Below are 14,127 nucleotides of genomic sequence, written 5' to 3' on the forward strand. Positions count from 1 at the left end.
GAAGGCGAGGGGTAGGGAGGGTGGTTGGGTGAGATGTATGGAAGGGTGAATGAGGCTTAGGGAGTCCCAGCGCGGAGAGCTGCGCTATAGACTTACCCCAAGAGGCCTGAGGATAGTAGTGCCGTGTGGAGAACTTTTAAAAAACCACAAATGAACCTTTGGTCAGAGAAGCCTCTGTGTGTAGTGGTCAGCAGTGACTATAGACTCATAACTTTTCAGAGTGATGAGAATAAGCGACTGTTGAGTGCTCAGTCACAAATTGGACCTCTGTGTCACCCCCTGCAAGGAGCAGGGGGCACCGAGAAGGAAGGGGTGGGGAATGTGAGAGCTGGAGGAAGGGGAGAGAGGTGTGGAAGGACTTCTGGGCATGCCACAGTGGTTGCATTCTTGAACTCAGAAGCTGTGACTGCATGAACTTTGATCTATATACAACTGGACCCATCTACATCCTGTAATGGAGAAAGTAGGGGCTCATGGGGCCCCACCCCCTCAAGGGCTTAGCTGCAGTTAATGGTTAATGGTATAGGGTGAAATGTTTCCTTTAGTAATGTAAGGCATCCTGGTAAGGCATCCATATTCCTTTACAGGAAGCTATAAACTCTCACCTATGATCCTGTAAGAAACCCTAATGAACCTCATTGGGTTATTAAAAACAAAAGACATGCAAGTAGAAGTAAGGGCTGATTGGAAGAAGTAAAGGGGTTAAAGGGGTGGGGAAACAAGACAGTAACAGGGAGAAGGATGGACATTATGCACATGCATGAAAATATAAAAATGAAATGCATTCTTATGTATAATTCACATATGCTAATCAAGAACATTAAAGAATCAGATGATATTTAGGAATAAATTTAACCAAGAATGTGAAAGACTAACCAATGAAAACTGCAAAACACTGCTGAAAGATGTGAGTTGAAACAGATCCCATTTTCAAAGGCTGTAAGAGAATATTGTTTCAATACAAATACTACCCAAAGGCAGCTACAGATCAATGAATACGTGTCAAAATCTTAACTGTGGATGACAACATATAACAGAAGTCTTCAAAATAGATTACAGACCTCAAGGCAAGAATGAAAACTCTTCTTTGGAAAAAAAATGCAGGAAAAAAGCTGAGGGATGTTGGAGTCAGCATTTATTTCTTAGATCTGATACCAAAGCACAGGCAGCAAAAAAAATAAGTGAATAAACTCGACTTCATCGAGACCTGAAATTTGGGACCAAAGAATACACCAACGAAGCAAAAGTGCAGCATAAAGGATCTAAGAAAACATTTTCAGATCATACATGCATTTACAACAACGGGTTAATACCTAGTATATATAAAGAATCCCTGGAATTCAACAACAGCACACCAAGTGTGCAAAGGACTTGAAGAAATACAAACAATAAGCTGGGCATTGTGGCACATGCCATGAATCCCAGCACTCAGGAGGCAGAAGTAGGCAGATCTCTTTGAATTCAGGCCAGCCTGGTTACACAGTTCTGGGTCAGCTGGGGCTACATGGAGACCCCGTCTCAAAAACAAAAACAAAAAACAAACATCAATAAATCCAGTAAAGGATTGAAATGTTAATCAAAATCACATGAGGCCCCACTTCACACATTTTGAGGTGGCTCAAAACATACACATACACACGCACACACACGCACACACACATGCACACACCCCAGAACACACCATGTGATCTGAAAGTAGACCCTGGGCCTTTCCTGCATTGTTGGTGGGAATGAAAACTCCAGCCATGGTAGAAAACATTAAACAGAATCATCATGTCATTCATCAATTCAACTTCTTCCCATACCAACGGCAGAGTTGAAAGAAACGTTGCAAAGATACATTGAGCACCTATGCTCCCAGCTATGTTATTCAGTTGCCAAAGGGGGAGGAAATGCAGACACCAGCAAGGACAGTGGACAGATAAAGCCAGCTGCAGGAGAGCAGTCACCTGAGAAGGGACTCTCACCAGCATGATTCGAGGATGCTATGCTAGGCGAAAGGAACCAGTTATGGAAGGACAAATCATATGAAGTTCTCTTCCTTCAGAGTCCTCAGATTCATAAAAAGAATCATGGGGTAACTGGGCTGAGGGAGGAGGAATGGGTATTAGTGTTTCTGAGACAGAGCTTCAGGTCAGGATGATGACAGTATTAGTGGTGACGGTAATACCACTGTGAACATACTTAACTGTTATTGTACTATACACTTTGAAAGGATTAAAATAGCATTTTGTGGCACACTCCTTTAATCCCAGCACTCGGGAGGCAGGGGCAGGCAGATCTCTGTGAGTTCAAGGCCAGCCTGGTCTACATAGTGAGTTTCAGGACAGTTGGGGCTACAGGGAGACCCTGTCTCAAAAAGACAAAAAAAAAAAAAAAGCATTTTGTATGTCCTTTTTTACATGATTAAAAAGCTATGTTACAAAGAAAAAAGGATGGCTTTGTGCCTTCCTATCTCGTCTCACTACAGAACAGAACCCAGTTTCCTTTCGCACAGCAACAGGTCCTCCAGGATGTGGTCTGACCCTGGCCTGAAACCCTCACCCGGCCTCACTCTTTCCTTTCTGCATATTTTCTGTTCCCATGAAGCAATAGGAGATTTCACACTGCAGGGTCTTTGCACCTGCTGTTTCCCTGTCTGGAACACTCTTCTTCCACAGGGTTCCTTGGAGACTCTTTATCCCGGTAGGTGTCCATTCATGTGTCATCTATTAAAAATACTTTCTTGGGTCAGCGAGATGGCTCAGAGGGTGTACTGCTTACTTTTCTGTTGCTGTGATAAAACACTATGATCAAGGAAACTTATAGAAGAAAGAATTTTTTTGTTTATGGCTCCAGAGGGATAAGAGTCTATCGTGAAAGGGAAGGCATGGCTCCCAGAACTTGTTGATAAGACCTACCCTGTTGCTGAAGACAGGACATACTTTGGGCATAGGATTTGGTGCAACGAAGCTGGAATTGACCTGGAATCCACCTCCCCTGAAGGCTAGCTCTCATAGCTTTGGAGAGCATTATGCAAATTGGTAAGGGAGAACATCAATCAATAGCCCAGCCCCAGGTTCAAGGCCTAAAACTCACATCAATGACCAGCATAGCAAATGACAATGGTGCAATAGTGTCACTTTTATCTTGGGGGTAATCAACAGTTACCTAATTGGATTTAAAGCACACTCAATGGGGTGAAACTCATGTCTGGTACTGTAAACCTAGTCAAATACACATAGCTGGAGATCTATGAGATCTTAGAGAAAACTCCAAGGCTCTCATATCCTCACACCCCTAGACTAATATAATTTCTTACTACGTTTACGTGCAAAATATGGATCCTTAAATCTATAGACAAGTATCTCGGTCACCACCCATCAAAGAAACTTCTTTTTCAAGAGACAATTACAAAGTTCCACAACTGGTCACACACAGAGATTGTGAATTGCCCAAGCCTAAGTTGGCACATCTAGAATGCAACCTCTACACCTAAGGCTCATGGAACATAGAATGAGGGATGAAGGGAACATTAATGCATCTCTCAGTTCTCATCAGTGAAGCTCCCTCATGCAACAGAGGGCCAGGAATGCAAAAGGCCACAAATGGCCAAAACACAGAGAATAAGAGTCTGCAGAGTGCGGGTCCTTGGACAGGACTCCTATATTAAAATCCACCACCCAGGGCTCAGGGACCATTTCTGAAGAGGGGAAGAAAAATTTTAAGAGCCAGGGAGGAGGCACATGGCCATATGGAAATAGTCCTATAGACTCCTGGGACTCTTCTCATATGAACCTCCAGCAGTGGTGTCAGCATGTGCGCACAAGACCCATGCAAACTCAAGCAGACAAAAACCCAGCACAGAGGTGTGGAAATGAGCAGCAGGCCCCAATCTTAGTCGAAGAATTATTGGCAGCTAATTACTTCTGGGTGAGAAAGAGCTGATCTTCTTAAAGTGGGGGAATCTAGATAGGCTGATTAAACCCCAGTGAATGAACTTACACTGAGGGACATCTGGGGACACTAACTTTATGTGACAGGACTTAACACAACAGAATGTATTAACTCCAGTGTAGGGGGCTATGGGAGGGTCCCAAAGGGGAAGAGGGTATAAAGATGATTTTCTGTATGAAATACACAAAATTTCAATAAAGACTTTAAAAAAAGAAAGGGGAGGCATGGCAAGTGGCAGCCAGAGCAGAAAGCTGAGCACTCACATCTTCTACCTACACAGGATGCAGAGAGACAGACTGGAAGTGGGCAAGGCTGTGAACTCTCAAAGCCCACCCCCAGTGACATGCTTCCTCCGGCAAGGCCGCACCTCTTAAAATTCCACAAACATCGCCATCAAGTGGGGCTAAGAATGCAGATACTTGGAGTCTAAGAGGGGCGTTATCATTCAAACCACCACAGTGGGTAAAGGTCCTTGCTGCCAAGCCTGACAACCTGAGTTTGATCTTAAGACCTATATTGGTAGAAGGAGAGAAGTAACTCCCACCAGTTGTCTTCTGGCCCCCACACAAGTACCATGCTATGGCACATGTGTACACATACACATGAGCACACGTAATAGTAATAAAATAAATAATGAAATAATAACAATAAAAAACTTTCCAGTCACCTAATTTACAAGCACACCCCAAGTTATTTTCCTTTTCCCCCACTACCTTTTTTTCTCCATTTCATCACAGGACCCTGTTTCTTTAAGTTTTGGCACAATTAAAACTATTCCCTTAAATTTTGTTGGCTTTTATTAATTTTACACATATATCGACTATTATATGACAAATATTATTTAAGGCTTAGGGTTACATCAATAAAATCAAGTTTGGGGCTGGAGAGATGGCTCAGCAGTTAAGAACACTGGCTGTTCTTGCAGAAGACCCGGGTTCGAATCCCAGCACCCACATGGCAGCTAACAACTGTCCATAACTCCAGTTCCAGGGGATCCGATAGCCTCTTCTGTCCTCCGCGGGCATTGCACGACATGGGTCCATTTACCTACATGCAGATAATACACACATACACATAAAATAAAAATAATAAATAATTTTAAAAAATAAATAAAAAATAAAATCAAGTTTGTCCCCCAGCAGAAGGAAATGTGGAGGGCCCAGGCAGGAAGGACACATTCGTGGAATGTGTATTGTGTCTGACAGTGGTGGGCACTAACGACACAAATTCTGACAGGCCCAGATTGAGTTTGTTGGCAGGTTGGATGTGCAGTTTATTTATTTATTATTTGGCTCTTACTAAGATGTAAGCCCCTGACGTAAATCAGTAAAGCTATTTCAGAAACCAGTATGCTGGCTACTCAGAAAACTAAAAATAGAACCACTACTCCATCTGCCATCCCATTCCTGAGTGTATACATGAAGGATCTAGCCAACATTCAACAGAAACCCCTGAACATCCCTGTTTACTGCAGCCCTGTTCACGATAGCCAAGTTATGGTATAGGTTATGTCCCCATTAACGGATGAATGGATAAAAAGAACAATGTGACACACACAGTAGAGTATTAGTCTCCTATGAAGAAGAAGAAAAAGTATGTTATTGCTGGAAAATAGATGGAGCTGAAGATCATCATGTTTAGTGAAATCGGCCAGACTTGGAAAGACACATGTCACATATTTTCTATCATATGCAGAATCTAGACAAAAAACAAACAGGTAAAGCATAAGAAGGACATTAGGGAATAGGAAGGGGGCCATGGGAGGGGAAGGGAAATGAGTGATGTGGAGGCGAGTATGACCAAAAACCACTGTATACGCGTGCGGTGATGCTGTAATGAAATCCATGATTTTATACAATTAGTATATACTAATGTGTATATATATATATATATATTATATATACTATATAAGAACCCAATGACTCCGAGTTAAAATGAAGTCAATGATTTTAGAGTATTTTTTCATTGATACCTAAATATTCACTTCCAAACAACAAGGGAAAGATGTTAGATCTTTTTCTCCCATGAATTCCAGTGACGTGATAACTGAGTTAAGAAGGCCCAGAGCAGAATTCCGCATATTCCCAGGGCCTTCGGCAACATCTTTCATGCTTCATTTTGTTTTGTTTTGTGTTTTTTTGAAACAGGGTCTTCTTGTAGCCTCAGTTGGCCTGGAAATCACTATGTAGACCAGACTGACCAGAGATCTGCCTACCTCTGCCTCCCAAGTGCTGTGGGGACCAATGTGTGCAACTTGAGCAAGGGAGGGGCATGTGGGGGGGTAGGCCATTTGCAGAGGTGGTCCTTCAACCTGCCCACTCATCCAAGAAACTATCAGCCTGCCTCACCTCAGGAGCTGCTCCCCCCTTCTTTAATAATCGTAAAATAGCATAAATTTTACTACTTTAGCTATTTTTGTTTTGTTTTATTGGGGGCGGGGTGCAGAGTCTCCCTGTAGCCACAGGTAGCCTGGAACTTGCTATGTAGACCACCCCAGGCTAGCCTCCATCTTACAGTAATCTGCCTGCCTCTGCTTCCCATGTACTGGGATTAAAGGTATATGCCACCACACCCAATTATTTTAGGCATTTTTTAAAGTGCAAAATTTAGTTGCATTAATTAAATTCACATTGAATGTAAAATCACCTGCCCATCTTCAGAACGCTCTTATCCCCAACAGAGACCGTGTGCCGGTTATCTGGTTCCAGTCCTGGAATCAGCACTCTGTTCCCAGGCTCTGAGCCTGTGATGTGTCCAGCTGTCCAGCTGTCTCAGATCAACTACACCACCCACTGTGGACTTCTATGTCTGGTCTTGCTTTTTCACACAGCATTTATGACATTTTGAAGGTCCATCCCTATGTTAGTGGGCCAGTATCTCATTCCCTCCCAGGAGGAGCACCTTTTACTCACAGGAACTTCTTGGCTACAGTGTCAGTGTTCTAGTAAAGCTACAGGAGTTGAGCCACAAACTCCTGATTCAGTGCAGGGCACTGGAGTCAGTGCCAGCACGGAAGAGCTGGCACTCTGGGAGAGGACACCCACTTCCTCCCCTTCCATCCCTTAGCTGGCCTATTTCTCCAAAGAGAGTGAGGGCCGTAGAAGGGATGGGGGTTCCTGATGTAGAGACGCCAAGTAGCCACCATGAACCTCCACTTATTTTCATTTAATTACCATTTCAAAGAGCGGGAAACCCAGACTGGTAGATGGACTTTGTCACCATGGACAGGAACCTAGGGCCACAGTAAGAAGGGAAAGTGGATCACTGGGTGATGGTGCAATACGGGACACCATCCCAGGCCTGGGTACCAGTTGCCCAGTCAGCCCCACGGTCCTCCCCGCCAGGAGTACTGAGGACAGCAGCAGTTCCCAGCATCCCCCCAAGCCATGTTTACACTGCCACGCTGCTGAGCAAATTGGAGAGTTTCTCTCCAGGAACATCTGGGGGGCCCAGCTGGACACGTGTTTCCCTTCGCATTAATTTAGGCTCCTAATTAATCGTGCAAAACCCAAACCAGATAATCAGGAACCGAGACTGAAAATAATCATTAGGCACCCCAAACACACACACATTTCAATGGGAACTTGGCCCAGGTGATGGAGCTTCGCTTGGCTCAGCGCTACGGTTCTGTGAGTGGAGTTCACCGATGAGAAATTCTGGGAAACAGACGGCCATCAGTCCTGTGCTGGGCATTACCAAAGTCAGTGACCAGGGTTCCGGGATTGACTCTAATAATTCCTAATGGGTGCTCTTCATCAGTAAGGTCAAGTGTGTTATGTTTATTGGTGTCCTGTGGCTGGTGTTCAAATTTTCCCCACCGTAGCACTGCTATTTGCTTCTCTAGGCAGCTGTAAAATGGGAACAAAATAGTATGTATCTCAGGTTATTGTGACTATTAGAGGAGATGATTTTGACCATAGCACATTGTAATCTGATGCTGGTCATTATTCATATCAATAATCCCTGATTGATTATTATTATTATTGTTGTTGTTGTTGTTTAAAAATCAGCCAGCTCACGGACCTAAAAACCCACTTCCTGCCTTTCTTTGTCATTGGTCCATCCAGAATCCATCTGCATGCGTAATTGTGGTCATCTGATGCAAGATGCCTCTTTCTTTTTGATAGCATCCTGCATTAATGTCTCACTCAAGCTTTATAGCACCAGGAAAAGAGCTGACTGGCCCATCTACGCAGGCTCAGCATCCCAGCCAGAGATGCTGATTGGGAGGTGCTGTGACTGGAAAATGCCTGGTTTTGCAACCTCCTCATGTGCTGAGAGAAGGCCTTCCTGCTTTGAGGGAAAACAGTTGAAAAGAAAGATGTATTGAGTGTTTCTAGGGTGTCTTGCATATCAGACAGCTGTGAGGAGGACACTGATGGCCCATGTGCATCTGAGGCCCATGGATTGTGCTGTGCTACGTTTTGGGATGAATAGTTTGGGGTCATTTATTGTTTGTGCCGGTAACTGAACCCCCGGCCTTACATATGCTTAGGCAAGCACTCTGCCTGGGAGCTCTGCTCCAGGCCTTCAAACATTTGAGAGAGATCTCACTAAGTTCAAGTCCAAGCCTGGCTTTGAACTCACTCTGTAATTCAGGCAGGCCTAGAACTTGAGATCTTCCTGTGTCAGTCTCCCAAGTAGCTGGAATTCTAAATGTGTCCCATTCACACCGTTGTTTGGGGTTGTTGATACAGTTCCCCTTTTCTTTATCTTCCCACAGGTCTTTGAAGAGTAGTCTAGGAACAGGTTATAGAGGAAAGCGTAGGTAGTGACCTCCTTGAAGGCAAAGCTGATGGGTCAATCTGCCTGTTACAAGCCATCATGAAACAAGTGCTGCCCAGGGCTGGATCTGAGGCCCTTTAGGCCTCTTTTGTCCTGCTGGCTCTTACCTCGCAGTTTCCAGATCTGCAGCCTCCTTCTACCCCCTGCCAATGTTCTGGACTCCTTCTGGAGGCATGTTCCCTCCCTGCTCAGTTCCCAGGGCTCCTCCCAGTGAGATTTCAGAAATGTTAACTTTTCTGGTAAGTTCTGGAGCGTTCTCCCTCAATGTGACTTGGTTTGTTTCTCTCCTAGGTCCTCTATCCTTGGTCAACCCCTTATACCTGTGCTGGAGGAAAAGGGCCATTGTAAGCATCTGTCTTTAATCTGATGTCCTGGACAGTGGCATGCACTCTCTAGTTAGACATTCAGTGAGCTAGTGGGTGACAAAGGAGCACCCAGCCTGGTGCAGCTGTTTCAAAGCTCCATTCTGAAGCAGACAGACAGACAGACAGATAGGCTCAAGGTCACCTAGTAGCAGTTCTTTACCCCAAAGTTTGTAAGAGCTCCCTATACATCTGACCTAACCGTTCTGACATGGAGTTCCCAATCCTTTGCCCTTTGGCTTTATAAGTCAATTTTTTTCTGATCATGCCCTTGGATCCTGCCCATCTCCGCCCATGACTTAGAGCAACCTTAGGTAATATTCCACCTGACTTGCCTCATCGTTCACCTTTCCAGACTTCTTTGGAGAAGAGAAGGGCTTTGCAAAGTTCCCTCTCCTGCCCTACCCCACCTACTCCTTCCCCAGGAGTGGGCCCTTCTCTTCCATCTTGTCTTACCAGTGAAGGTAGTTAACATGTTAGCTTCGAAATGATGTATCAGAGTGGAGGCTGTTCACATGTAGGAGTGGGGCTGAGAAGTCCATGCAAAACACCAATCAGGGTCAGGCATGATGGTGCGTGCCCATTATCAATCCTAACATGCAGGAGACTGAGGCTGGGGGATGAGCTAAGGTCAGTTTGTGCTACATAGCGAGACCCTCAAAACAAAATAATCAAAACAAGCTGATAAAGGATTTTCTATGGCAAGCCAGGCAGAGAAATACCTTCAAAGGTATTGTGCTTCTGGTTGTTAATAGACAGACCTGCACGATCAAAGTGGCACAATCAAGAGAGGTCGTTTATTCTCCTAGATGCTTGGAAAATGGAGATGAAGGATTCAGGTAGAGCTGCATCTTGAGGCCCAGTGATGTCACTAAAGACCCAGTTTTGTCCTTATGGTTGAAAATGGCACCCGATGGGCCATGACACTTCAGATTTCATTGTTCACATCCAGGAGGGAAGAGGGAGATGCTTTACCGGCATTTCCAAAAAATGTTCTATGATAAGATTGGCTCATGTGGCACGCCCAACTTTCAGCCAATTGCCACAGTCAATGTGCAGCCGTGTTCTGATTCATGGGAATCAGAAAATGTTGACTGGAGAAGCTCTACTTGGGGCGGGGAGGGGGGAGGATTACTCAGCTGCAGGGCTGGCGGCTGGGCACACATACAGGGCACTGTGAGCTGGACCCTGCCTGGAGGGACACTTTGCTCAGAGGAGGGTGTTGGTTGGTGTTTTGCAGTCTCTCCCTGCCAGCACTTGGGCAGGTACACAGTTGGGCTTGCAGGTGGCTCTGGAATGCTCTCGGTTGGAAGAGCTGGATACCAGAGCCACGAGCTGGCACCGTGCTCAGCCACTCCTGTGGCCAGGTTCCATTGTCCCCACAGAGGTGTGGTAGGATGAACGTCTCTCCTATTACATCTCCTTGTAATCTGGACATTAATCCAAGCCCAGGGAGTGGAATGCTAACCCACACAACGCACCTACAAAGCAATCACAAGGCTTCTTGCCGTCACAGGTTAGGGGCACAGTCCCCTGTAAGAGCTTGTTTACTTATATGCAATACACAGGTTTTACTTGGATCAATGTACTGTGTTACAACAACCTAGCAATTTGCATGTTCTTCCTGATTATCTGGTAATTAAACCCAGTAAGTACAAACATACTGTAATTATCGTGTAACCGACCATCTGGACTGAGGGCTGGAAATAACCATGTATTTACGCTATAGTTGTATGATAATTATGACATAATGGAATGATCAGCCATGACCGAGAAGGGGGATTTATAAGAATCACGACCGTGCCTTAACATGTTTCTAGCATTAATTCTAGCTTTAATTTTCTAGAAATGGCCAGTGCTGTAAGGTAACTTGCTGATGAATCCCACCCAGGTGGAGGCACTGAAGGGCTTAGCTAAAGACTAAGTAACAAGGAACTAAGGCTGGAGGAGGAAGCAAACGTGCCCACTTATTTGCTTGGAACTTGTTTACACATCATTGAACATCATAAGCATTTGTTTATTTGAACTGTTGTCCCATTTGTATTGGACAAATCAGCACCCATCAGTAAATTGTAATGTGTTTGAGATTGATTGATAGGTTGTTTTTTATAGGTCTTAGATTCTTGGAGGATGAAATAGGGTGTTCAGCCATAAAAAATAGTTTTAAGATCACAACATTTGTACTGTGGTGAAATGATTTGTAAAGTGCATCACCCATTTGGATAGAGCTATAAATATAATATCCTGGCCAGTGAATATTGTAAGCATTAAGATCACAGAACTTGAGTTCTGATGCAAAAATAGGAGGAACAGAAGTGAATCCTGGGAAGGAAAGTGATCAAAGTAATAATCATACACCCAAGTTGCATCATGCAAACTTACAGGTTTTAAGCCTGAACTGCTGTATGCCTATCAAATTTAGGATGCTACTAAGGTATCTTGCAATGTTTTCTTATAAGAATTAAAACATTAAATTAATTGAAAGCACATTCATCTGTTATTTAGACCTGGATTTAATTGTTTATTTACTTTTTATTTGCTTGCTTGAGACAGGGTCTCCCTATAGCTCTTGCTGGCCTGGAACTCAATATGTAGACCAGGCTGGCCTCCATCTGAATAGAGATCCACTTGCCTCTGCCTCCCAACTGCTGGGATCAAAGGTGTGCACCACCACACTGTACTTAATCTTTTATTTTTAAATTTTCTTCTTTTTGTTGTTATTGTTGACATAGGATCTTGCTAGATAGCCTTTTCAGGATTTGAACTCAAGATCCTCCTGCCCCAGCCTGCTGACTGCTGGGTGCTGGGTGAGGCATGCCACCATGCCTGGCTTACACATCGATTTGTATCATATATTTCTGTTCTGGAAACCCAAAGGAGAAACACATTGAGGAGGCATTTCCAGAACCATCTTTGTAGGATATGACTACCTCTTTTGGATTGCTTTGCCTCCAGGTGTTTGCTGTCTGTGTTCTTCACAGGAGAGCCATCCTTCACGCCATCGCGCCTGTTGGGAAGTCAGCACATTTTGAAGGATGCTTAACTGTTGTCTCTGCCATTTTGTTCCCAATTACACCCATCCTATAAATTATAGCATTATTTTCAACTTAATCATTTGTGGTGGCTCTGAATTGGTATTCGCTGTGTTGAGACTTGGAAATTTTTCCATCTGTGAATATTTATATGAATATTATATGAATAAAAGGAACCTAATAGAACAAAATCGTTTTTGGGGGAGTCATGATTACTCATTAAGATTTCTTTACTACGAGTCAGGCCACAGGATCTTCACTGACGTGGTTTGTAGTTAACAAAGCTCCATGAATATATTATGAACTATATAGACTCGTACTTTAAATTTTTCTTTTAATCCTCAGGGTTTTACTTAGTATCATTCATTTAGACCTTGTTTATAGCCGATCACAAGTCCCAATAATCACATTTGAGTTCTGTTTTCATGGAGACCAGGGTCTTGACCACCTCTGTGTGAGGCTGTCTCCTCCACCTGGAGCGAGTGAGGTTTCCTTTTCCTCGCCTTTCCGGCTAGCCCAGAGTTCGCTAAGGATGTCCCAGCAGCGAAAGTGAGGGTGAAGGTCATGCTTTTGAAGGACTCTGCTTACAAGTTTAAAACTGACTCAAGAAAGACTGAGCAAAAAAGGAACATTAATGAAACTACAGGTTACAGTGGGCATATGTGGGGTGCCTTTAAAACCTCTGTCCTTTGCCTCCAGTTCCCATCAGAGATGCCTGGTTATTCTTGGGGAACGTTTCTCTTTCCTATCTTCAACCTTTTGGTGTCCGAGGGTCAATTCCAGCCCTCTGCTCCCAGGGAGAGTCCTGGTTAATCTAATCTAGACAGCACATCTTAAGTCTTTGTCCACGATGCTTGGTTCAACGATGGGCATGTGCCTGGTTTAGACCATTGGTCTAAATTAACCTCAGGATTTGTGTAGGACCAACTGAAAAAGATTCCTTCCTCCTCTGGCTAGCACAGTTACAGTGAGAGAGACTGGAGCTGCAGCCACTCCACCATGACCACCGCTGAAAAGCCTGCAAAGTTCTGGTTCCTAGGAGTCAACAGTATACATGTGAGGTTAGGGGGACAGGGGCTAGATTCACGGCCAGGTTATTTTAGCCACCTAATCAGCACTGCAGAAAGCCAGAATTACCCCAGGACTTTTCAGTGATGTGAAGGTATTTATTAAATAATGGTCACTAGAGATAACAGGAGTAGGGCTCACTGAAGTCCTGTCCTTGAATTCTATCCTACACATACATACACAATGGCAATGAGCCCCAGGAAGCTTATGGACACAGGAATATAGATTTTCTAGAACATTCTGGTTCTTGTCTCTGCTTTCTTTGGTTTCTTTTTTTCATTCATAATGGAACCTAAAATAGACTCAAAAATTCTTTTTATTTTTTTAATGTTATTTTGTTTTTACATTATTTTAAGCTTAACTTTTAAAACTTAGATATATATGGCATATATTATTTTACTTATTTTATTATTTATTTATTTATTTATCTATTTGTTTGTTCAAATTTATCATTGTTCTTTACTGAATATTCCAATTCTTCCAGCTTGTCTTCTAGCCTTGACTTTCTGCCCTCCCCATGAATCCTGCTCTTGGTGAGCTTCCCACAGAGACTTTTATTTGACTTGTCAAATTTTTCATTCTAAGCATCATTTCAGTTTTTTTCCCCCAGTATTTTTATCTCTTTATTGAATCTCATTTTCATATCCTGCATTAACTTCCTTAATTTTTTTATGTTTGTTTGCATTCTCTTGGAATTAATTCAAGAGTTTACTCATTTGTTCTTTGATTCCTTTGAACATATTTATAATCATTCCTTTGAATCCTTCATTTGGAAGTTCATCTAAGTCATTTCTCACTGGGGACCAAGACCCGGCATTGGTAGTTTTTGGAGGAGACATGTTGTCTTGGTTTTTCGTGTTGCATGTGGTTTTGCCTTGGAACTTGTGTATCAGGGGTTGGAGCACTGGTTAGGTTGTGGGGTTTGGGAGTGTTTGTGTTTACTT

The 14,127-nt window shown here is 43.5% G+C and overlaps 1 long non-coding RNA gene across 2 annotated transcripts in view; it reads right to left on the reverse strand.

Moving 5' to 3' along the window:
* LOC115069501 overlaps positions 1 to 14,127 on the reverse strand; it is a 156,056-nt gene that overhangs the window by 68,659 nt on the left and 73,270 nt on the right. The window contains exons 3-4 of one of the 2 annotated variants that reach the window (XR_003848764.1): positions 12,014 to 12,090; positions 7,173 to 7,784 (exon numbers count right to left, since the gene is read on the reverse strand). This is a non-coding gene — a long non-coding RNA (uncharacterized LOC115069501). Of the gene's footprint in view, positions 1 to 7,172; positions 7,785 to 12,013; positions 12,091 to 14,127 lie in introns of those variants that run through there. The other variant, XR_003848765.1, reaches the window with a different exon arrangement.

Source organism: Nannospalax galili, unplaced genomic scaffold (assembly GCF_000622305.1).
Source record: "Nannospalax galili isolate Female #2095 unplaced genomic scaffold, S.galili_v1.0 scaffold1093, whole genome shotgun sequence".
NCBI lineage: Eukaryota > Metazoa > Chordata > Mammalia > Rodentia > Spalacidae > Nannospalax > Nannospalax galili.